At 43.6% G+C, this 25471-nt stretch overlaps 1 protein-coding gene across 7 annotated transcripts in view; it reads right to left on the bottom strand.

Moving 5' to 3' along the window:
- Positions 1-25471, bottom strand: part of PLCB4 (phospholipase C beta 4) — a 365501-nt gene that overhangs the window by 259788 nt on the left and 80242 nt on the right. For 5 of the 7 annotated variants that reach the window (XM_038751364.1, XM_038751365.1, XM_038751360.1 and 2 more), the window contains exon 5: positions 937-1065. The gene's annotated coding sequence lies outside the window, so the exon portion shown is untranslated. Of the gene's footprint in view, positions 1-936; positions 1066-16182; positions 16302-16408; positions 16575-25471 lie in introns of those variants that run through there. The other 2 variants (XM_038751359.1, XM_038751358.1) reach the window with 2 other exon arrangements.

Raw genomic sequence — 25471 nt, 5'->3', positions numbered from 1 at the left:
TGCCACTTTCTGCTGGCGCAACAATGTGGTCTGGAATTCCTTAAAATCACTACAAACTATAAATGCTTCACCTTTGAATACTGAACCTACCACCTTGAATTCATACAAAGGCAAAAATATGTTTGATTTGCAAACTCTTCTTGATCATTCCCAGAATTGTTAGAAATCACTGGTCTAAAAGACCAGGAATCAATTAATTTAAAATGTTATTTAATGTTTTAAATATCTTCGTGACAAGAAGTACTTCTTCCTATCACTGCTGTTGGTTTCTCATATAAAATGGATAGCCTGTGATTTAACAATGCATAGAAAGAGTATCTAACAGTGGCACTTTAACTGTAAATACGATTTTACCTAGTAGTTTAGGCTAACTTTTTCCCTTATTCACATTCCATGCTTCAATTATGCATGGTTCTGCCATGATTTGCTTCTAAATACAATTCATTAAGTCTCAAAGCTTCTTAGAATAATTCTCTGAACATTAAATGTGCTGCAATAGCTTACTGTAGCATTGCCTTTGGTCTATAAAACTCTACTTAGTTTGGGTTCTGGTTACTGCAGCCATCACCTCTTTCTTTGCACTAGCTGAAATTAGCTGGGCTACTTCTGCTAATTATCCAAAATTTCTAATTTTAGGGAACTGGAAGGAGGCCAAGCCCCCGGCGGGTCTGTTTCCTTGAAAAGGTAACACAGTCTAGGTATGACAGGTGTGATGACAGCAGCCTGCAAATAAATCTTTATGAAGAAGTAATTGACATTTACGCCTGAATATCAAACGGGACAGATAGCCAAGTGAAAATTAGTGAACTCCTGCCATACAAGACTCAGGCCAAACTGTTGAGGACTTATGTAAAGAAAACCTATTGCCTGTACTTTCAAGAATTAAAAAATGCTTCATCATAACTTATTTTAATTCTCAAAAGGTCACAAATTTACCTGTCGCATGGTAGTTGACTCTTCAGTTCTGGAAATTCTTCTTCAAAGATGACAAAGGCTGGTTAAATTAGCTCTTCCACAGACTGCAGAAATGTTTTCAAATTAGCCTTTACTAATTTTCCAAAGTACCTGAATAAGAGAAATAAGAAATTTGCTATTTAATCATATTACTCTCTTACATCCATAGTATATATGTTTGATTCATTTTAGAGAAGCCCCAAATGAGAAAGATGATGACCCTGAACAAAATGTGGCTGAACAAAAATAAAAAAAATTTTAGTCAGCTCATTAACATAAGTTAATTTTGACTTTTTAAATAAGTGGATTTTCAAGGACCCCCATTACACCTACATTCACCTACTATGTGTCAGTAACTCGGGCCAACCCAAAATGTCACATCCAATTCGTCAAGCAGTTTATTCAGAATTGCCTGATGCCCAACTAACATGAAATGACAAAGCAGGATCAGAAACAGCTTGATTCTGATCAACAGAATCTAACAGCTTCCAAATTTAAAAGCTTCCAAGAACGGCAATCCCTGGTTACAAAACTCCTTTCAGGATTCTATCGCAATAATGCTATTGAATTGTCATGTCCTTATTACTTTGAGATGACCCTGCGAAGTTTACTGGGTGACATCAATATACCTAAATACTGCTCCAGGATGAGTACACAAGACTGTAATCAATAATATTTACTGAGCACTTACTGGGTGAAGATCACTGCACTAAGCACTTGAAAGAGTACAATGAATTAGAGTTGATAGATGTGATCCCTGACCTCAAGGAGTTTACAATCTAGCAGGGGAGACTGGCATTAAAATAAATTACAAGTAAGGGAAGTGAAGAAAGAACATTTCAAAACAACCTCAAATGTGGGGGGGAAAAAAAAAACACCCTGTGGACTCTGGGAGACACCACCCGGAATAGAGTGGCACTCAAGAACTGCAAGATGAAAGAAAAATGTGAAAGGGAGAAGAATTGAAAATTTGAAAAATCAGAAATCAATGCTAGGCATTGCAAAAAACAACTACAAAAGATAGCCAAAAAGAATATATAGGACTGTAAACTCCCTGTGGGCAGAGATTGAACTTACCAACTCTGCTTACACTTTCCCAAGTGCTTAGCACAGTGTTCTGCATATAGTAAGCATTCAATAAATACCACTGATTAACTTCAGATTCTTTAGGATATGTATATATTTGGCTATGTTATAACATATGTTTCCATTATGCATCTAGATTAATGAAACAGTGAAGATTTAGGGAATGTTCCGCCCGCCATTCAAGACTGTCAGTACTTACACAATCTACAAATTGAGTGTAGATTTGTTGTAGGAATTAACAGTTGCACTTACATGCATGGCATCAGTCAAGCAGCCAAAACAATGTAATTATTTTTGTTTAAAAACAAAACCATTCAGGAACTTGTATTTCAGAGAGTCCATTTTCGATGAATTACCCATGGAAAAAGAAAATTAGGCAATGATTCAAAACTTCACTTGCCAAAAATGACTTTCAACTCTTTAAAATGGAAATGTTTTAATCCTAGAATTCTTAAAAGATCAATGAAATATCTTATGAAAAGCATAAAATGAAGTTAATGAATATCTAAAATGTATCTGAAGCACTTGATTAGTCACTCTACACAGTGCAACCAAATGGCAAAAATCACTTTTTATGCAAAGATAAAGCAAAACTTCAGCTAGGTAAACTCTATTGAGCACAACCATTTGTTAGCAGAGTACCTGTAGTTGAATTTTCACAGTTCAGAATGAACATTTTGAATGGCAGACAAGTATCTGTAACAGCGCATTCTAATTTTGACCTTTCTACATTTTCCAAAAAAAAAAAAAAAAAGTGTAACGTTGGGGTTATTTTTTAAACTGCTTATTCGATGGGATAATTTTATAATTACAATATATAAGCACCTAGTACAAAGCTTTGAACACAGTAAGCATTCAAAAAAATACTACTGAATGAATTTCATTCAATCGTATTTACTGAGCGCTTACTGTGTGCAGAGCACTGTACTAAGAGCTTGAATGAATGAATAATTCTTCATTGACTGGCAATTTACAATCAACCATGAATAAAGCAGCATGGCCTAGCGGACAACACACATGCCTGGGAGTCAGAGGAGCAGGGTTATAATCCTGATTCTGCCACTTGCCTATCTGAGTTTAAGCAAGCCACTTAACTTCTCTGTGCCTCAGAATGAATCAAGGCACAGGCAAAGAGCTGAAAGGGAAAGCAAGGAGTCTGAAAATTCCACCAACCAAATCCAGTCATTTCTGCTAGAACACACATTTTCATTAAGAACTGGGGAATGTTTCCCCACAACAAGAGTCTGCCCTGGGGCTAACAAGATTCACAGGCTGGTGCTTGGTAGATTCAGTATAGAAAGAAAGGGTGACTGATACATTCATTCATTCAATCGTATTTATTGAGCGCTTACTGTGTGCAGAGCACTGTACTAAGCACTTGGGAAGTACAAGTTGGCAACATATAGAGACGGTCCCTATCCAACAGCAGGCTCACAGTCTAGAAGGGGGAGACGGACAACAAAACAAAACATATTAAAATAAAATAGAATAAATATGTACAAGTAAAATAGAGTAATAAATATGCACAAACATATATATATATATGTAGGAATTATTTAATTATCTCAGATGATATATATATGCTACATATGCATATATCTATGAAAATATAATCCTTACTCTTTTGATGTACACTTCATGATTTTTCAAGACACTAAGGCATTTTTTGATATATACATTTTTATATAGGAATGTTGGAATGATTTAAAATTCTGTAAGATGGTGTATATATGTGCATGTACATGCATGTATATGTAAAAATATAGTCCTTACTCTTTTTTTGATAATTTTTCAAGACACTAAGGTTTTTTTCTTGACTCAAGCTGCAGTCATACAGTTTAATGTTCTGAATTCATTCAAGTCCATGTGTCCTCTTCCTTCCTTGCTAAAAACTCTTCCTCATCTTATGCTACTGTTCCAGGATCAGAGTTTGGCTCCGCTATCCCCAATGACCTCTGACACTAGGGGAGTTAGAAGAACTCTGAAGATGGGGAGGGAATTGCAGGCAACAGGAGGGACATGAATAGGGGGTTGATGACAGGAGAATAAAAAATGAGGAACCGTAGGAAAGTTAGTGTGTGAGAAGTGTTAGCAAGGATGCAGTAAGAAGAGAAGAGAGTGTGGTTAAGTGAGAGCAAACTGATGGAATGTACCAAGGCCAAGGATCAGGAGTTTCTGCATGATGGTCTGTAGAAGAGTGGGTAGCCTCTGAAGGCTTCTGAGTGGGGAAGAAATACACGGAACTATGTGGTAGGAAAATGGTCTGGGTAGCAGAGCAAAGTATGAGCTGGAGAAGGGAAGAGGTTGAAGATAGGGAGTTCACCAAGGAGGCTGATGAAGTAGACTAGCTAGATGGGAATCAGTGCGGCCTGGTGCAAGCAGCACAGGCCTGGGAGTGAGAGGACCTGAGTCCCAATCCTGGCTCCATCCCTTGCCTGCTGTTTGACCTCGGACAAGTCACTTTATTTCTCTGTGCCTTAGTTTCCTCATCTAAAATCTCCACAAATAGCTGCTCTCTCTCCCTCTTAGACTGTAAGCCCCATGTGGGAAAGGAACTGTGTCTGATACTATTGTATCAACACAGTTCTTGGCACATAGTGATTAATACCCTTTGTTATTACAAAACAAGAACATGATTGATTGATTTTTTAAGAGCGCAGGGGAAACTTGATTATGTTTGAAGGCAGAAGAAACCAGAGAAAAAGAAGTTGGAGATGTTAGGGAAAGGAAAAAAGGATGGAAGCCAGCATTTTTAGAAGGTGAGAGGGGATGCGGCAGGACCCCAGAGGGGCGGGGGGTATATTTATAAACAGGCAGGAATGCCACTCTTGGGAAATAGCAAAATGGAAGTTTAAGGTAAAATGCAGTAAAACTCTTCAAATGAACCTTCATGTATTTATATTCTGAATGCATTTGAATATGCAATTTACTTTAAATACTCTTCATCTCCTAAGACAGTTGCAAAAAAAAAAAAAAAAAAAAACTGAAACAAAATAAAATCCCTGTTCATTACTTCTGACAGACAGGGAAAGACATAAACAGTGTTCCTTGCAATTCTTCAAAGGGAATGAGGGATGGACAGAATGAGGACAGCTTGAAACCTTTCCAAAAGGCCTCCAATTTCAACAGTCTTCAAATATTCTCTATAAATTTATAAGTACCACCCTGGGCTTTTCTGAGAAGCTGGAAGAATTGTACGTTTTTAATTCACCTATTTTTTCTGAGATTTTGTTTCTTACTATGATGTAACCCCAGAATTTTCTCAGAAGGAAGCTCAGAGCACTTAGCAAGCAATCAATAATATTCACTGCCTGCACTGAATTCAATGCCTGGGAGAGTACAATACAGTTTAAAAGACAAAAATCACTGCCCTCAAGGAACTTTCAGTCTCCTGGGAGAGACAGACATAAAATAATTTACAAAGAGAAGGGGAGAAAAGAAAAACGGAGCTGTAAATGAGTGCTTTAACAGTACAGTGTGTAAATCGAAAGAAATTGAAGTGCTACAAGTGAGTGGGTGCCCAAAGGTGAAACTGGCACAGATGGGCTGAACGGGTGAGGTGCTAGGTATGAGGGTATGACTTATGGAGAAGAATTGTACTTCCCAAGCGCTTAGTACAGTGCTCTGCACACAGTAAGCGCTCAATAAATACAATTGAAAGAATGAATACAAGAGAAAAACAGAGATATGGTGAACCACATGATATAAGGCTGTACTTGAGGTGAGTACACTATCTGATTAACTAATTGCTTCCTGTCAACCATTTCTAGTCAATTTGGAGCTGAGCAAGTTGCTGCAACTCAGCCTGCATTCAGCACTGAATGAAGGGATAGCTTAATTGTGTTTGCCCTGAATTCAAATACAAAATGCAAAAGTAGTTCTACTCAAGAATAAACAAGAATATGAGTTGAAGGCAGTGACAAAGTTAATGAAAATAATGTTTCCTATTACACTGCTAATTCTGAACCTGGCGGCCATTTGCTGAAAGTATCAATCTCTGAGCCTTCACAACAGAGACGACAATTAAGGGATTCCTATTCCTATAGCAATCCAAAAGAGCCTTTTCATATTATTAGACACTGAGCTCTTTTTGTATCTCGGACAGTTTTCATAGTTTACACAATATGCATACTTTGCAAGAGAGGCTGCTCCTCCACTAAACTTCTATAATTCATATAAGCTACCTTGTTATATGTTGTGACAAAAATTACATAGTACGCACAGCAAAATCTGCAGCTGCAACAACCACTTAAATCTAGTGGAGCCTGCAATGATAGCACTATCCTCGACTCCTCCCTCTCTTTCAAATTCTGTATGCAATAAGTTGCCAAACCTGTCAGGTTTTTCCTCCACATCTCCAGAATCTGCTCCTTCCTTTCTATTCAAACAGGATACCCAATGCAGCAACCACCTCCTGCCTCCACTCTCAATGCTTCAGTCCATTCTGCACTCTGCTGCCCAGACCATTTTCCGAAAACTTCATAATACACAAATCTCCCCACTCTTCCAAAACTTCCAAAAGTTACCCAATCATCTCTGCACCAAGCAGAAACCCGACCATCGGCTTTAAGGCCCTCATTTTATCCCTCCTACTTATCCAGTCTTTTAACCATTACGCTTTAGCTCACACCCTTCCTCTCCAAGCTTACCAACTCGCTGTACTCGATTTTCCTGCCGCCAACCCCTTGCTCATGCTCTTCCCCCATGCCTGAGTCCCCCTCTAGACTGTAAGATCACTGTGGGCAGGGAACATGTCTACAAACATGGTATAGTGTACTCTCTCAAGAAGTTTGTATAATCCTATCTATTGAGTGCTTACTGTGTGGACAGCACTGTACTAAGTGCTTGGGAGAGAACAATAACAGAGTTGGTACACCCCTTCACTACCCATGACGAGCTTACAGTCTAGAGGGGGAAACAGACATTAATGTAAATATGTTAATGTACATAAATGCTGTGGGGCTGATTCCTCAGTGGCCTTATGTGTGTTCTAGTACGGAGTGGCCAAAATGTACATGTAACTTTCTGTCTAAGACACTCACGGATAAAGTCTTTCATCATCAGCATCATCTTCTATATAACTACCTCTTATATAGTGAGCTCGGTGTAGGCAGGGAATGTGTGCCTCCTAACTCTGTAATACTGTACTCACCCGAGCACATAGTACAGTATTAGGCACACAGTAAGCACTCAAATACCACTGATTGATATGACAGTCCAGTTTAAAATGGAACTTGAGCTCTGCTACCACCTTTGGATTTCTCACAATGTCAGAGAATTCTCTACTGAAAATACCGTCAGTTTGGTTCTTTTAATGGCATTTATTAAGCGCTTACTATGTGCAAAGCACTGTTCTAAGTGCTGGGGAGGTTACAAGGTGATCAGGTTGTCCCACGTGGGGCTCAAGTCTTAATCCCCATTTTACAGATGAGGGAACTGAGGCCCAGAAAAGTGAAGTGACTTGCCCAAAGTCACACAGCTGACAAGTGGGGGAGCCGGGATTTGAACCCATGACCTCTGACTCCAAAGCCTGGGCTCTTTCCACTGAGCCACGCTGCTTCTCCATTATTTATTGAGCGCTTACTATGTGCAGAGCACTGTACCAGGCACTCGGGAGACAAGACAAGAGTTGGCAGACACATTTCCTGACCACAACGGGCTTATGGTCTAGAGGGACGAGCTTTAAGAATGATAATAATTATGATTAAAAACTGTTGGAGAACCGAAACAATCTCTTTTCCCAGTTTCTGAATTTCCACAGTATCTTGTTCAGTAGATGAACATGAAGATAACGAAGATGGAAATAATGAGCACAATGCTTCCAAGTATACCCCACTCCATCATGGGAACTACAGAATGGACCAAGTGAGCTCCATCAGGAAGCATCTTCTTCAGATGGAAAATCACTCCCTAAGCAGTAGCTGTGAGTCCCTAGTTGAGGTCCAATGGAGAAATCTTGGAGAAAAAAAAAAAAATGGGGCAGCAGCAACTCTACTAGCCACAGATTTGCCAGGACCATACATCCCTCCCTGCTCCATCCATAGCCACCCCACTGGCTAGAGTCCCTAGTACTGCCATGCACTCCCAAACACTGCCCATGGAGGATGCCGAAAACCATTCTTGCATGGTTAATCTCACCTCCCACTTAAGTCTACATAGGGATCGTGCCATCATTAAAGGCCCTGAGGCTCCGACTAAAGTCTTAGAGTGTAAGATTGTTTTATCATTTTTATAGTATTTAAATGCTTGGGTAGATATAAAGATAATCAGGTTGGACACAGTCCATGTCCCATGTGGGGCTCACAATCTCAAACCCCATTTCACAGATAACAGGCACAGAGAAGTTAAGTGACCTGCTTAAGGTCACACAGCTGACAAGCAGCAGAGTGGGATTGGAACCCAGGTCCTCTGACTCACAGGCCTGTGCTCTTTCAGGGATCATGTCTACTAACTCTTCTGTACTGAACTCTCTCGAGTACTTAGTACAGTGCTCTCTACACTGTAAGCACAAAATATACTCCACTGATTTAGTGACAAAAATAATCCGTATTTCACCCAGGCAGGAGGCAGAATTGGATTCAGTAACAGCATCAATTTTATAGGACTCAATTTTATAGGACAATTTTCTAGGGAACCAAAAGTATTTTTCTCATTTATATCTCTTTTAGACTCATTTAGTTGTTGGTCCAAATCCACTCTTCCTAGAAAATTTGAACAAATAATTCAAGAGTCACAACACTACTAACCCATCTTTACGATTTAACTAGAATCTGGAAGAACTGTCATCAGAGGGAAAGAAATTCTACCCTGGAAATTCATTCAGCCCTTACTAGTAATCCAGACCTCACTAAAGATCATCAATATTTTGAGGAATTTATATCCACCAACTACTGCTCAAAAATGATTAATTTTATGGAGGCTACCAATCTACCATCAGGAGAGATATTTCACTGGCCTAAATTCAAACCAGTGGCATACAGGTGAAAAGCTACATGTTCCAATCACAAGAATCATTCATTATTCAACTGGAAGATCTTTTCTCCTTTTATTCCAGAGCTCAAGACCCATATCTAAATCAGAAAAGAAACTACACCCATTCCTTTTTGACTTTTCACTTCACTAAAATCAAACCAGAGGAAAAAGATCTTGACTAAAAGCTTCTTCCCAGGCTTAAGGAGAATTTGCATTAAGTAATCTAAAGGGCCTGCAAAGGGAATTTGAGAGTTTTGTAGATACAATAGAGACTCACTGAAGTGAAAAACGTATAAAGATAAAATTTGCTAACTAAAATTTCACATCATTGTCCTAGAAGTTGACAATAGCTTTTTCTCTCACTTGTAAAAATTTATGGGTATTTTTGAGAAACAAAATTCCTCCTCACCATCCAAAACTTAAAAGCTTCACAGACTAAAATAATAAGTACCTTGTAGACGTTCACAATTCTGAAAAAACTTTCTCAATGCCAAAATTTCTTACCAGGAGTAAGATAGTGTATAAACTCTTTGTTGGAAGTACTTTAAACAATCTGAAAGCTGCATTTACACTCCTGTACTGTTTGCCTCCATTGCCTCATCTGCAAAATGAGGATTCAAAACCTGCTCTCCCTCCTTCTTAAGACTGTGAGTCCTTCGTGGGACAAGGACTGTGTCCAACCTAATCGACTTATACCTACCCCAGCCCTTAGAACAGTTTCTGACCTGTAGTAAGCACTCAGCAACTACCATAAGACAAACAAGTCAAGTTTTGGAGATGCTGTACGAGTGAATGGGGAAAGAATGAAGGAAGATGTATCCACTTTCACCAACCTAGCCAACAGTTCGATTGCCATAATCAGATCAATATCACTACTGAGAACCCATTAGAAATACCTAGTACCACACTAGGCAGAGGGAAACATACAAAATTCTTCAAATAGGTTGCCTGTCCTCCAGGCACTTTCTATTTAATGGGTGAAAAAGACCAACTTGTAAGAGTTCGACCATTAGTTGTGGAGTGAAGTGGGCTGGGATGGACCAATCAGCTTTATCTGTGTTTAGGCCTTGGTTGTAGCATCAATCCTGCCACTGAATTCCTAGTTTAATCAGAAGTTCAGAGATGCAGCAGTCTGAAGAAACTGAAGCTCCCTACCCTCAAAGATGTGCCCTAATTGGTATCCTAGGGATGTTAAAAACACATTGAAAAAGGTGAAGTGAATCCTAGTCCTAGGGAAAAGGAGAGTGGAGGAGAGGATAGAAGGAGAAAAGCATGGCCAGTCCCAGACCCTACAGTGAATTGGGATGAAGTGCCCCTGAAGACAGTGGGAACTACAATAGTGGTGCTGTGGGGTTGGGGGGAAGGTATTTGCTGAAAAACCTATGGCAGCAAATAGCTTCTCCCTAACCCCACAATTATAGTTGCCATTGCCACTGCCTCCAGGGGCCACTACATCCCAAGTCAGGTGAGTTGGGCATCTGGGGTGGAAACCCAGGCTGGATTTGCCTCTCAAGGCAAAGGTGGAATTACTGCCTTGGCTGCTGAACTCATCCACAGAGCAGCCCTATGAATTGGAGCTAGCTCACAAATGACCCCTTGCTCTAACTGGCAATCATCAATCCCATTCCCTAACTCCTTTATGATACATTTCACACAAAATAGGGAGCACAAGGGAGCAGATAATCACCCTCCACCTCCTGCCCCTGCCCCCTTAGCCAACAGCCAATGGTGAAGACCAGTGTCAGTATCAACATCACCTACTGAGTGCCAACACACTCCACTGACTATCACCACTGTCTTTTAAATTTGGACTTGAATGCTTATATTCTCATTCACGTTTTGCCCATTTCTAATGAGAATGTATCTTGTTGATATTCATTTGAGTTAGGGAGCCAAAACTACACTTTAGCTGTCCAAGATATATACATATATATATAGATATATATTGATATATATCAATAAAACAAAGCCTGGCTCAGGAGTTATTTGAATCCAAAGGCAGTGAAGGAGTCTGAAATAACCCAAACACTGAGTGTGTTAGACATCAAATGGAGGTGGAGGGAAAATAGAACCAGTCCCTTCAAGGGGAAAAGACATAGTTATCATAAGATAACATGGTGTGAGGTATTCTCAAGTAACTTTTTTTTGAAAGAGATAGGCGTTATGTGGAAAAGGAAATTCAAATAAGGAGAGAGAGAGAGAGAGAGAGAGAGAGAGAGAAGGAGACAGAGTTGGCAGAGAAGAAGTGAACCTTAGGTTCAAAAAAGAAAAGATTGGACTGTGAATCACCCTGACCTTAGTCACAAGGTTTACGACACTCAGGTCACGGTTTTTCAAACAGTTTAAACTGTAGTTACTTTTATCTTCTTACAAATTAAGGTCTTTCAAAAGCATAGCGCTTAGCCAGTTTTTAGCCTAATAATGCAGGCATGTCCAACTCATTCCTGTGGATGGGGAGGAAAAGTACGACAGTCAGACAGAAACACAGACAATACAAACAACAGGCACACAGTTATGTCGACCTAGAGACACACGTACTCGGATGATTCCCTGAACAGGGTTGGCAGCGGCAGGAAAAAATGATGTGGAGAGCAGTCTGCTCCAGGCTACTGCTGACGCTGCCACCGCTCTCCAGAGGTCCTAGCTTGGGGAGACGATGGCCACGGCAGCTCCCAGAATCCTGTAGCCAGAAAGAACGGCAGTAATGGAAACAATTCCTTCAGGCCAGGATGGGAGTCAGCAGCAGCAAGGCGTTGCAGCTGCCTTCCTCCTTGCATTTCCTGCTGCAGCTTGTTGTCCTGTGGCCCACCAGAACCTCACAGGGGGCTGTGAGCAGCCCACAGGAGGCAAGCTTGACATGCCAGGGCTAGTGGCTTTTGCTTACAATCGAATGACAAGACATTTTAAGTAAATGATAGAAACATCCTTCTCCTACAATATTTGCTTCATTAGGCTTCATTTGCAGACTGCACCCCTCTCAGCCACTCACTGGGCAACACCACGTTGCCCATTCTGCCCACTATGGACTGAGCCCTTCTGATTTCCTATGCTGTGCTAATGCGTTCTTCTCGTAGTCTAAGTAGGCCACGATAGGATTCGGCAAATACTTAGTAGCAGCTTAAATATGGTCATTTATTAAAGGCGAACGGTCCCTCATAGATAGGAATTTTTTTATTCAATGCTTTTAAAAAATGTAAGCTGTAGGAAAGAAATGTAAGGCAAAGCCAAACTGGCTGTTTAAAACTCAAGTGTTGGAGGTTTAACTTAGAGGATAATACTACAATTCAGAGCAGATTGCACTGAACTATAAAGAGTGCATTTTACAACCAGGGTCAATATTTGCTTTCTACCAACATCACAATACAGGCAATTCTCCCAACCGGCATGAGTTAAGAGCTCTATTATTGTCTTGGTAGATGAGTACTTCTTTAGACACTAACTAAGGTTGGAAGTAAATATTATGGGTTAGAAAGAAAATATTTTGGAAGATATCAACTTCCACGTAGCCCTGAAACACCTTTTGTCTTTTAAGGTTGAAACATCATCATTCTAGGGACAAATGGAGTCCATCGGTAGGATGTATAAATCCTTTACTTTTCAAGTTTCACAAACTCTCATCAGTTTATCAAAGTCTAGAAATGAGTCCTTACAAGTGTAGTAGTGGCAAAATTTTTTCTCCATTTAATTTTTTTTAGTTATAAACTAGCATAAATAGTTTAGTTATAAATGCCTAGAAAACTTGAATTTTTTAACAAAGTTTTTCAGCAGGGGCATTGGGTGAAAAGACAAAAGCTGACCATGTTGATGAAGCTATTCTTTACACCCATTATACAACTGAATAGCTACTAACCAAGCACAGGATTTTAGAATTTTTATGAAGAAATTCATTCTAGCAAATAAAGTTTAATGTTAACTACATCTGAGCAATAAGGGTAGGGGTGGACTTCCATGAAAAAAGTCAAGTAGAAGTTACAAGAGTCAACTATGGAAATAAAGCCACACAATGGATAAAATGCCACCTTACAATACCATGAATGGTGATCAAAAAATTGATTCTCATAATTTGAACCCTGGCTGACTGCTTAAGGCAAGGGTGTGGCAAAACGAAGTGTTCACACCTTTGCTCTATCAATCAATCAACAGTTGATTGATCCACCTGAGTTTACGTGTTCTGGACAGAGGAAAATCAAGGTCTAAAAGAATAGCAACACAGTACGCACATACATCTGATTCTGAAATATAGCTAATATAGAATTGACAGCCCACATCAGAATTCAAAATTGTTTAGTATTAACAAATATCCCTGAAATATGCTGCCAAAAAAAAAAGGTAGAATGCAACGATTTATAGACAGTGTGGCTCCATGGAAAGAGCACGGGCTTGGGAGTCAGAGGTCATGGGTTCTAATCCCAGCTCCACCACTTGTCAGCTGTGTGACTTTGGGCAAGTCACTTAACTTCTCTGGGCCTCAATTGCCTCACCTGTAAAATGGGGATCAAGCCTGTGACCCCCACTTGGGACAACCTGATCACCTTGTATCCCCCCCAGCACTCAGAACAGTGTTTTGCACATAGTAAGCGCTTAACAAATGCCATCATTATTTTTTATTATTATTCTAGACTGTGAGCCCGTTGTTGGGTAGGGATTGTCTTTATCTGTTGCCTAATTGTACATTCCAAGCGCTCAGTACAGTGCTGTGCACACAGTAAGCGCTCAATAAATACGATTAAATGAATGAATGAAGAAAAAGAGTTATGTTGGAGAAGTAGCAGGGCTATAGCCATTGGCTAGTTTTGTTGACGGTTTATTTTAATGAGGAGACACTGATTTGAATAGGCTACCTGAAAAACATGGGTTTTTTTTTTGCTTCTAATCAAACTTCATTCTCTTCCCTATTTATTTTACTTACCCTTCATTATAAATGAGGGTGCCTGCTCCTAATCTCAAATCAAAACACAGAAGCCCCAAGATACACCAATAACTTCACCTGCATTTATTGGCATAAAAACACAAGACATGGAACACTATATTTTAGAACTACGCTCTCGTGGGTGGGTGTGAATCTGAAACTGAAATGTATTGTTACTCCACCAGATGTAAGTTTTCACACAGTAAGTGATTAAATAAGGCTCGTGCAATTCCGTTATGACAGATACTTGCAGATACACATTTTCAGCAGTCAAGTTTCTGATGAAAGCAGAGGCGTTTAGTGGTATCATTAATGGATGAATCAAAAGTAATGTCTGTCAGTAAATTTTTCTGCCTAGCATTCTAAAAGGCAGTACCATATCATACCGCATTCCTATTACCTGACTATACGCGTACTGATATTTTGACAATTCAGATTAGGTTACCTGGTATTAAATTTCAATTTAATTGTGACCATTCATTTTCACAAAAATTAACACTTACAAATAATACTGCAGCAGCAATAATTTAACAGTAATACAATATAGTACCTGGCACAAAGGGCTTAACAAATACCAGCACTTAGAACAGTGCTTGGCACATAGTAAGCACTTTACAAATACCATAATGATAATTATTATTATTATACAATTTTGACCTGAGCTCCACGAGGGAAAAGAGACCACTTGTATATTTTCTTCTGGGGCTTGGTACAAGAGCACTCTGCACAGAATAAGCATTTAGTGAAGACAATTACTACTACAGTTCAGAGAAAAGGTAACTTTGATCAAACCATGCGTGTTACTTTCAAAAACTGATCAGAAAATCCAAAAAATAAACACGTCTGGGCTTATGTAATATGTGTGTATTATCCAACCACCTGTTCTCTTTCTTTTGCATAGAAACTTTATTTTCCTGCCTAATTGGCAATAAATCCTTAAGCATATGGTCCTATAATTGTAGGCTACCAAAGTGAAGTTCAAAGAGTGAGTGAAAAAACCCATTATGTTATCTGACAATAAATTCCTTACTAAATTACTTGAACCGAAGAAGACTAAGATAAGGAGACTAGTATTAAAGAAAAGTTTTTACCGTAAATCTTGGTAGGCAGAGCTTCCTAACTCTGAGAACGTATAACTTTCTGAAATGCTTCTGCCACTCTTTATAACCCCGGAGCTCGCCTAATTATCCTTCGTTATTATTTGACCCTAATGACACTTGGAAAAAAGGAATCTAACCGCAGGTTATTTCGGATATAATGCAGCCTGGATGAGGGTGCCATCATTACTGACAAACAGGACTGACAGGTGTCTCAGTAGTCATATTTCTAATCGGTATGCCATAACGTACAAATTCAGAGTAAAAGTGGCAGTGTGCATCATTAAGGGTAAAATTAAGTAGTAAGCACGCAGTTTACAATAATGGATGAGAAGGATGTGCAATGAACACATGTCTTGGGGATAGATCATAGTTCACAAATGCTACGGGGCAGCTGAACTGCAGTGTCCAGGACTCTTTGCCTTCACCTCCACTCTGAACAGATCCAAAGTTGCACGTGGAAACACTTACAGTGCAAGCGCTTAGTACAGTGCTCTGCACATAGTAAGCGCTCAATAAATACGATTGATTGATTGATTAAACTATCACCCCACCACACTGACCCCATCACTTGAAACTACTCTGGTGAAGCACCAGCTAATCACCCATTCGGCTTCTCCTTTTCAGCCGCCCCCCCCCCCCCCACTTCTCAGAATGATTTCCACTTCTCTGATTGCTCCTAACGGAGGAGCAAGGTGCGTTCTCCTAATGCTAGTTTGTTTTTTTATTATGAACAGACACTGAAGGTTTTATTTTAAATGAAAAAAGGCACACGGATTCGCAACACAAACTGGGAAGAGGGTCCAGACCCCCAGCCTCCCCTTGCCCAGAGCTGGGCCAACACGTTTAGTAATGATAATAAGAAGAAAAACAACAACATAAACGCCGGCCAACAACGTTCAGTAATAACAATAAGAAGAAAAATAACAACATAAACGCCGGGCCAGAGGATTAGACGGTAAAAGGAGGCTGCGGAAATAAAAGTAGGCAGTAACTAAGGAGGAGGGGGGACGGTCGGTCCTTGGCTTCAGACTGTGTGCAGTGCGACTGCCGGACCTCTGCATAGGTTGCAAAGGAAACCGTGTTTCCCCCGAACTACCGGGAAACCAATGCCAGGCTGCGGCGGGGAGGGCGGCATCCATGAACCGAAAGCCGTTCTCCTACCTGTCCCTCCCGTTCGGTTGCCATTCGTTCATCCGATCGTATCTACCGGGCGCTCACCGCGTGCGGACCGCTCGGTCGTCGTCCGAGAGATTTATCCAGCGAGCTCCCGGTTTTGCTCCGCATCTCGCCAGCGATCCCGCCCACCGCCCCCGGGTTTCCAGGGAATCACTAAAACCCGGGCGCTCCCTCCCTCCTCCCCCCGCGGCCCGGTTCCCCGGGTCCTTACGTCGATCGGGCGAGCTGGGCGCGGGGCAGGGTGGCGCCCACTACGGGGCCCGGGGCGGCCGCTCTAAGCGTCGGGTCGGCGGGCGGGCAGTCCCCGGCGGGCCGGGCTGCGGAGCATGCTCAGTCCGGCCGATCCCCGGTGCCCGCGCCCCGGCCCGTTTTAGGGAGGGCGATCGGAGGGGCACGAGGGGGAGCCGGAGGAGGAGGAGGAGGAAGGGCTAACCAGCCCGGGCGTGGGGGGGTGGGGGGGCACTCCCGGGACTCAGCCCGCCCGGGGCCGGGGAGAGGGGGCGGAGCCGCCCGGGGATACGGGGCGGGGCCAACGGGGAGCCGGAGAGGGGGTCCCCCCCCCCCCAACCTTTGTCCTGTGCCCGCCTCCCCCCGGGCTGCAGGTGGGGACCCGAGGCCGAGAAAGCGGCGAGAGGACCGGCTTCACCCCCCACCCAATGCTATGCACATAGTAAGCGCTTAGCGGATGTCATCCGCTAATAAATGCATCAGCTATTAACAACAACCGTGCGGGTGGGCCCCCAACCCCGGGCCCGCGGGGGCGTCTAGCCCATGGACAAAGGCGGTGGGCGGGGAGGACTCTCAAAGACCCTTCAAGGCCCTACTGAGAGCTCACCTCCTCCAGGAGGCCTTCCCAGACTGAGCCCCTTCCTCGTCCCCCTTCCCCACAGCACCTGTATATATGTTTGTACATATTTATTACTCTATTTTACTTGTACATATCTATTCTATTCTATTTATTTCCTTAGTATGTTTGGTTTTGTTCTCTGTCTCCCCCTTCTAGACTGTGAGCCCACTGTTGGGTAGGGACTGTCTCTATATGTTGCCAACTTGGACTTCCCAAGCGCTTAGTACAGTGCTCTGCACACAGTAAGCGCTCAATAAATACGATTGATGATGATGACAAAAGCGGCGGGCGGGGAGGACTCTCTAAGACCCTTCAAGGCCCTACTGAGAGCTCACCTCCTCCAGGAGGCCTTCCCAGACTGAGCCCCTTCCTTCCGATCCCCCTCTCCAACCCCCAATTTACCTCCTTCCCTTCCCCACAGCACCTGGATATATGTTTGTACATATTTATTACTCTATTTATTTTACTTGTACATATCTATTCTACATATATATTCTATTCTACATCTATATCATACAAGCGCTTAGTACAGTGCTCCGCACATAGTAAGCGCTCAATAAATACGATTGATTGATCTATTCTATTTATTTTATTTTGTTAGTATGTTTGGTTTTGTTCTCTGTCTCCCCCTTCTAGACTGTGAGCCCACTGTTGGGTAGGGACTGTCTCTATATGTTGCCAACTTGGACTTCCCAAGCGCTTAGCACAGTGCTCTGCACACAGTAAGCGCTCAATAAATACGACTGATGATGAAGATGATGATGATGATGATGACAAAAGCGGCGGGCGGGGAGGACTCTCAAAGACCCTTCAAGGCCCTACTGAGAGCTCACCTCCTCCAGGAGGCCTTCCCAGACTGAGCCCCTTCCTTCCGATCCCCCTCTCCAACCCCCAATTTACCTCCTTCCCTTCCCCACAGCACCTGGATATATGTTTGTACATATTTATTACTCTATTTATTTTACTTGTACATATCTATTCTACATATATATTCTATTCTACATCTATATCATACAAGCGCTTAGTACAGTGCTCCGCACATAGTAAGCGCTCAATAAATACGATTGATTGATCTATTCTATTTATTTTATTTTGTTAGTATGTTTGGTTTTGTTCTCTGTCTCCCCCTTCTAGACTGTGAGCCCACTGTTGGGTAGGGACTGTCTCTATATGTTGCCAACTTGGACTTCCCAAGCGCTTAGCACAGTGCTCTGCACACAGTAAGCGCTCAATAAATACGACTGATGATGAAGATGATGATGATGACAAAAGCGGCGGGCGGGGAGGACTCTCTAAGACCCTTCAAGGCCCTACTGAGAGCTCACCTCCTCCAGGAGGCCTTCCCAGACTGAGCCCCTTCCTTCCTCTCCCCCTCTCCAGCCCCCAATTTACCTCCTTCCCTTCCCCACAGCACCTGGATATATGTTTGTACATATTTATTACTCTATTTTACTTGTACATATCTATTCTACATATATATTCTATTCTACATCTATATCATACAAGCGCTTAGTACAGTGCTCTGCACATAGTAAGCGCTCAATAAATACGATTGATTGATTGATCTATTCTATTCATTTTATTTTGTTAGTATGTTTGGTTTTGTTCTCTGTCTCCCCCTTCTAGACTGTGAGCCCACTGTTGGGTAGGGACTGTCTCTATATGTTGCCAACTTGGACTTCCCAAGCGCTTAGCACAGTGCTCTGCACACAGTAAGCGCTCAATAAATACGATTGATGATGATGATGATGACAAAAGCGGCGGGCAGGGAGGACTCTCAAAGACCCTTCAAGGCCCTACTGAGAGCTCACCTCCTCCAGGAGGCCTTCCCAGACTGAGCCCCGTCCTTCCTCTCCCCCTCGTCCCCCTTCCCCACAGCACCTGTATATATGTTTGTACATATTTATTACTCTATTTTACTTGTACCTATCTATTCTATTTATTTTATTTTGTTAGTATGTTTGGTTTTGTTCTCTGTCTCCCCCTTTTAGACTGTGAGCCCACTGTTGGGTAGGGACTGTCTCTATATGTTGCCAACTTGGACTTCCCAAGCGCTTAGCACAGTGCTCTGCACACAGTAAGCGCTCAATAAATACGATTGATGATGATGATGATGACAAAAGCGGCGGGCGGGGAAGACTCCCAAAGACCCTTCAAGGCCCTACTGAGAGCTCACCTCCTCCAGGAGGCCTTCCCAGACTGAGCCCCTTCCTTCCTCTTCCCCTCGTCCCCCTCTCCATCCCCCTTCCCCACAGCACCTGTATATATGTTTGTACATATTTATTACTCTATTTTACTTGTACATATCTATTCTATTTTATTTTGTTAGTATGGTTTTGTTCTCCGTCTCCCCCTTCTAGACTGTGAGCCCACTGTTGGGTAGGGACTGTCTCTGTATGTTGCCAACTTGGACTTCCCAAGCGCTTAGCAGAGTGCTCTGCACACAGTAAGCGCTCAATAAATACGATTGATGATGATGATGATGACAAAAGCGGCGGGCGGGGAGGACTCTCAAAGACCCTTCAAGGCCCTACTGAGAGCTCACCTCCTCCAGGAGGCCTTCCCAGACTGAGCCCCTTCCTTCCTCTCCCCCTCCTCCCCCTCTCCATCCCCCCATCTTACCTCCTTCCCTTCCCCACAGCACCTGTATATATGTTTGTACATATTTATTACTCTATTTTACTTGTACATATCTATTCATTTTGTTAGTATGTTCGGTTTTGTTCTCTGTCTCCCCCTTTTAGACTGTGAGCCCACTGTTGGGTAGGGACTGTCTCTATATGTTGCCAACTTGGACTTCCCAAGCGCTTAGCACAGTGCTCTGCACACAGTAAGCGCTCAATAAATACGATTGATGATGATGACAAAAGCGGCGGGCGGGGAGGACTCTCAAAGACCCTTCAAGGCCCTACTGAGAGCTCACCTCCTCCAGGAGGCCTTCCCAGACTGAGCCCCTTCCTCGTCCCCCTTCCCCACAGCACCTGTATATATGTTTGTACATATTTATTACTCTATTTTACTTGTACCTATCTATTCTATTTATTTTATTTTGTTAGTATGTTTGGTTTTGTTCTCTGTCTCCCCGTTTGAGACTGTGAGCCCACTGTTGGGTAGGGACTGTCTCTCTATGTTGCCAACCTGGACTTCCCAAGCGCTTAGCACAGTGCTCTGCACACAGTAAGCGCTCAATAAATACGATTGATGATGATGATGATGACAAAAGCGGCGGGCGGGGAAGACTCCCAAAGACCCTTCAAGGCCCTACTGAGAGCTCACCTCCTCCAGGAGGCCTTCCCAGACTGAGCCCCTTCCTTCCTCTTCCCCTCGTCCCCCTCTCCATCCCCCTTCCCCACAGCACCTGTATATATGTTTGTACATATTTATTACTCTATTTTACTTGTACATATCTATTCTATTTTATTTTGTTAGTCTGTTTGGTTTTGTTCTCCGTCTCCCCCTTCTAGACTGTGAGCCCACTGTTGGGTAGGGACTGTCTCTGTATTTTGCCAACTTGGACTTCCCAAGCGCTTAGCACAGTGCTCTGCACACAGTAAGCGCTCAATAAATACGATTGATGATGATGACAAAAGCGGCGGGCGGGGAGGACTCTCAAAGACCCTTCAAGGCCCTACTGAGAGCTCACCTCCTCCAGGAGGCCTTCCCAGACTGAGCCCCTTCCTCGTCCCCCTTCCCCACAGCACCTGTATATATGTTTGTACATATTTATTACTCTATTTTACTTGTACCTATCTATTCTATTTATTTTATTTTGTTAGTGTGTTTGGTTTTGTTCTCTGTCTCCCCCTTTGAGACTGTGAGCCCACTGTTGGGTAGGGACTGTCTCTCTATGTTGCCAACCTGGACTTCCCAAGCGCTTAGCACAGTGCTCTGCACACAGTAAGCGCTCAATAAATACGATTGATGATGATGATGATGATGACAAAAGCGGCGGGCGGGGAGGACTCTCAAAGACCACACACACACACACACACACACACACACGCGGCCCACGGGGAGCTTCGCCATGGGAAAGCCGGGCCCCCCTCCTCCTCCCTGCAGGTCGCTCCCGGTTCGGAAGGCCGGGGACTCCGGGCTCCGCGGCTCGCCGCGCCCCCTCCTTCCTTCCCTCCCTCCCTCCCCCCCCCCCCCCCCCCCCCGGCCGCCGCCAAGACCCGGAGGAGCGGAACAAACGCACCGAAACTCCGCTCTGGAGCCAGCGGTGGCACTGGGCCTGCTCGGCTCCCACAGCAGGTTGGCATTCCCCTCCCCATCCCCCCCCTGCCTTACCTCCTTCCCCTCCCCACACCACCTGTATATACGTTTGTACGTATTTATTACTCTATTTATTTATTTTACTTGTACATATCTATCCTACTTATTTTATTTTGTTGGTTTTGTTCTCTGTCTCCCCCTTTTAGACTGTGAGCCCACTGTTGGGTAGGGACTGTCTCTATATGTTGCCAACTTGTACTTCCCAAGCGCTTAGTACAGTGCTCTGCACATAGTAAGCGCTCAATAAATACGATTGATGATGACATCTATCCTATTTATTTTATTTTGTTAGTATGTTTGGTTTTGTGCTCTGTCTCCCCCTTTTAGACTGTGAGCCCACTGTTGGGTAGGGACTGTCTCTATATGTTGCCAATTTGTACTTCCCAAGCGCTTAGTACAGTGCTCTGCACATAGTAAGCGCTCAATAAATACGATTGATGATGACATCTATCCTATTTATTTTATTTTGTTAGGATGTTTGGTTTTGTTCTCTGTCTCTCCCTTTTAGACTGTGAGCCCACTGTTGGGTAGGGACTGTATATGTTGCCAATTTGTACTTCCCAAGCGCTTAGTACAGTGCTCTGCACATAGTAAGCGCTCAATAAATACGATTGATGATGACATCCATCCTATTTATTTTATTTTGTTAGTATGTTTGGTTTTGTTCTCTGTCTCCCCCTTTTAGACTGTGAGCCCACAGTTGGGTAGGGACTGTCTCTATATGTTGCCAATTTGTACTTCCCAAGCGCTTAGTAAGCGCTCAAGAAATACGATTGATGATGATTTATTACTCTATTTATTGATTGATTTTATTTGTACATATTTATCCTATTTCTTTTATTTTGTTAATATGTTCTGTCTTCTTGTCTGTCTCCCCCTTCTAAACTGTGAGCCCACTGTTGGGTAGGGACTGTCTCTATATGTTGCCAACTTGTACTTCCCAAGCACTTAGTACAGTGCTCTGCACATAGTAAGCGCTCTCAGTAAATACGATTGATGATGATTTATTACTCTATTTATTGATTGATTTTATTTGTACATATTTATCCTATTTCTTTTATTTTGTTAATATGTTCTGTCTTCTTGTCTGTCTCCCCCTTCTAGACTGTGAGCCCACTGTTGGGTAGGGACTGTCTCTGTATGTTGCCAACTTGGACTTCCCAAGCGCTTACTACAGTGCTCTGCACACAGTAAGAGCTCAATAAATACGAATGAATGAATGAATGAAATGGGAGGCGCTCGCCCTGCACCTGCTGCCGCCCGCTGCCCTGGGCCTAGCGCATCCTGCTTGCACCATGTCGCCCACCTCCCCCTCCTCCTCCCCCGCCCCGGGCACCCAGCCGCCTGGCACGTGGCCCTAAGCGCTCAATAAATACGATTGATGATGATGATGATCTTCAAGGAGACTGCCCGGAGACTGGCAACTCGTCGTGGGAGACGAATGCACCTCGGGTGGACTCTCCCAAGCGTTTAGTACAGTGCCTCGTGCACGCTCAATACAAAAGTGGGGATAATAATAATAATAATAATAATAATAATGTTGGCATTTGTTAAGCGCTTACTATGTGCAAAGCACTGTTCTAAGCGCTTGGGGGGGATACAGAGTGATCAGGTTGTCCCACGTGGGGCTCACAGTCTTAATCCCCATTTTACAGATGAGGTAACTGAGGCTCAGAGAAGTTAAGTGACTTGCCCAAGGTAACACAGCAGACATGTGGCGGAGTCGGGATTCGAACCCATGACCTCTGACTCCAAAGCCCGTGCTCTTTCCACTGAGCCACGCTGCTTCTCATTAATAATAATGATGGCATTTATCAAGCCCTTACTATGTGCAAAGCACTGTTCTAAGTGCTGGGGAGCTTACAAGGTGATCAGGTTGGCCCACAGGGGCTCACAGTCTTAATCCCCATTTTACAGATGAGGTAACTGAGGCACAGAGAAGTGAAGTGACGTGCCCCAAATCACACAGCTGACAAGTGGCGGAGCCAGGATTTGAACCTATGACCTCTGACTCCAAAGCCCGGGCTCTTTCCACTGAGCCACGCTGTTTTTCTCCGAAGACCTGAAGCCCCCCCCCGCCCGGGGACAACCTGAGCACCTTGTAACCTCCCCAGCGCTTAGAACAGTGCTTGGCACATAGTAAGCACTTAATAAATGCCATTATTATTATTAGTATTCTTATCGAATGCATGACCTCACTCTCCCGCTTCGTTGCCCCAACTCCGATCCTGCTAAATCGGTCGTTAATGAGCCCCCGGGGAAACGCGTGCCGCACGGCCGTCTGCATTTAACTGCCGCGGGACGTGGCCTGGTGTGAATCATCATCATCATCAATCGTATTTATTGAGCGCTTACTGTGTGCAGAGCACTGTACTAAGCGCTTGGGAAGTACAAATTGGCAACATATAGAGACAGTCCCTGCCCAACAGTGGGCTCACAGTCTAAAAGGGGGAGACAAAGGGTGAATGCCATCCAGCCTCCAAATGCCAAAGTGACCGGGCCCCCGAGATATGTCCGGCTGAACAGCATTGAAATGACTTGGCCCCAGGTGCCAACTTTTTTTTAATGACATTCATTAAGCATTTACTATGTGGAAAGCACTGTTCTAACCGCTGGGGAGGTTACAACGTGATCAGGTTGTCCCACGTGGGGCTCACAGCCTTCATCCCCATTTTACAGATGAGGTAACCAGGCTCAGAGAAGCAAAGTGACTTGCCCAAAGTCACACAGCCGACAAGTGGCGGAGTTGGGATGTGAACCCATGACCTCTGAATCCAAAGCCCGGGCTCTTTCCACTGAGCCACGCTGCTTCTCTATATACTTTATAGTTTGAGGAAGGATGAGGAGGGAAGGGGTAAAGAGGAGAGGGAGGAAGAAGATGGCACAGTTTTGAGGGAAAGAGATGGCAAGCTTGTTGTGGGCAGGGAATGTATCCATTAGGTTACAGTGTACTCTTCTAAATGCTTAGTGCAGTACTCTGCACGCAGTAAGCATTCAAATACAACTTGACCGATTGCATCTGATTATATCTACCCCCTGGCTCAGCACTGTGTCTGGCACGTAGCACTTAACTACATTCATTCATTCAATTGGATTTGAATGCTTACTGTGTGCAGAGCACTGTACTAAGCGCTTGGGAAGTACAATTTGGCAACAAATAGAGACAATCCCTGCCCACAACGGGCTCACAGTCTCCTTGACATTGCCTCCATGTTGCCATGCTGTGCAGTCCTGGGCTACAAGTTCCTGCTACTGCCACCCACCTTGGTGCCACCGTGGAGCCCTTGCAGTCTCCAGTATGGTGTAGCCCACCTGCACTCGGAACTCCTGAGGAACAGACTGCAAAATGTATGGCAGCTGAGCATGATGATGAGGTCCCAGAGAGAAAGGGACTCAGACTCAGCTGAATCTTCCCTCCTCCTGTCATTCCATGCTGGATTCCTGGGACTGTGTCTACCAACTCTATTGTAATGTACTCTCTCAAGCTGCTTAGTTGCAATGTTCTGCATGCAGTAAGTGCTTAATAAATAAGATCGGTTGAACTAACGTAGTTGCCATCCTTCTTGCTAGGAAATGGTTATACTGGCCACCATCTGGCCTCCTTTACACACCACCACACATCAGCTGTGGCCATCACTCACTGAGTACGTGCACCAGCCCCATGGGTCACAGGAAGGGAGGATAACAGCAAAGGGGCTCCACCTCCATCTGCCTTTCCGGTTTGCCTTGGCAGCAGAGGGACACTTTCTCTCTAAATGGGAGATCCTGGCTGGCTTCCTTTCTGACATCATTTTGCCACCTGCCCCATGAGTAAGGCTCTATAGGTACTGGACCTTGTAGACTACTTAGTAGCCTCACCCACTCATACCCACCAAAACAAGTCTCCCCCTCCAGCCTGGCCCACAACTTTGCCACCAGTACCCACGGACGCTTGCAGGTCAGGTTGGGTAAGGAGACTCGGTTGGTGTGGGGGGAGGGGTCTGGGTGGTCTCAGGGGCTCCATGCAGTATCTCTGCAGGTTTCCAGTCCTCACAGCTGGTTGGCCCCCTAGTAACTGGCAGAAGGGCAGGCAGGCAGCCACCGGGCCCATTCTGCCACCCTCCTTCACAGCGGAGTGGTACTGTCCAGGATCGAGACCAAGGTGGGGGATAGTGG

The sequence above is a fragment of the Tachyglossus aculeatus genome, chromosome 9 (genome assembly GCF_015852505.1).
Source record: "Tachyglossus aculeatus isolate mTacAcu1 chromosome 9, mTacAcu1.pri, whole genome shotgun sequence".
In the NCBI taxonomy this organism is placed as follows: Eukaryota; Metazoa; Chordata; class Mammalia; order Monotremata; family Tachyglossidae; genus Tachyglossus; species Tachyglossus aculeatus.
This window is presented reverse-complemented; position numbering and strand designations above follow the sequence as displayed.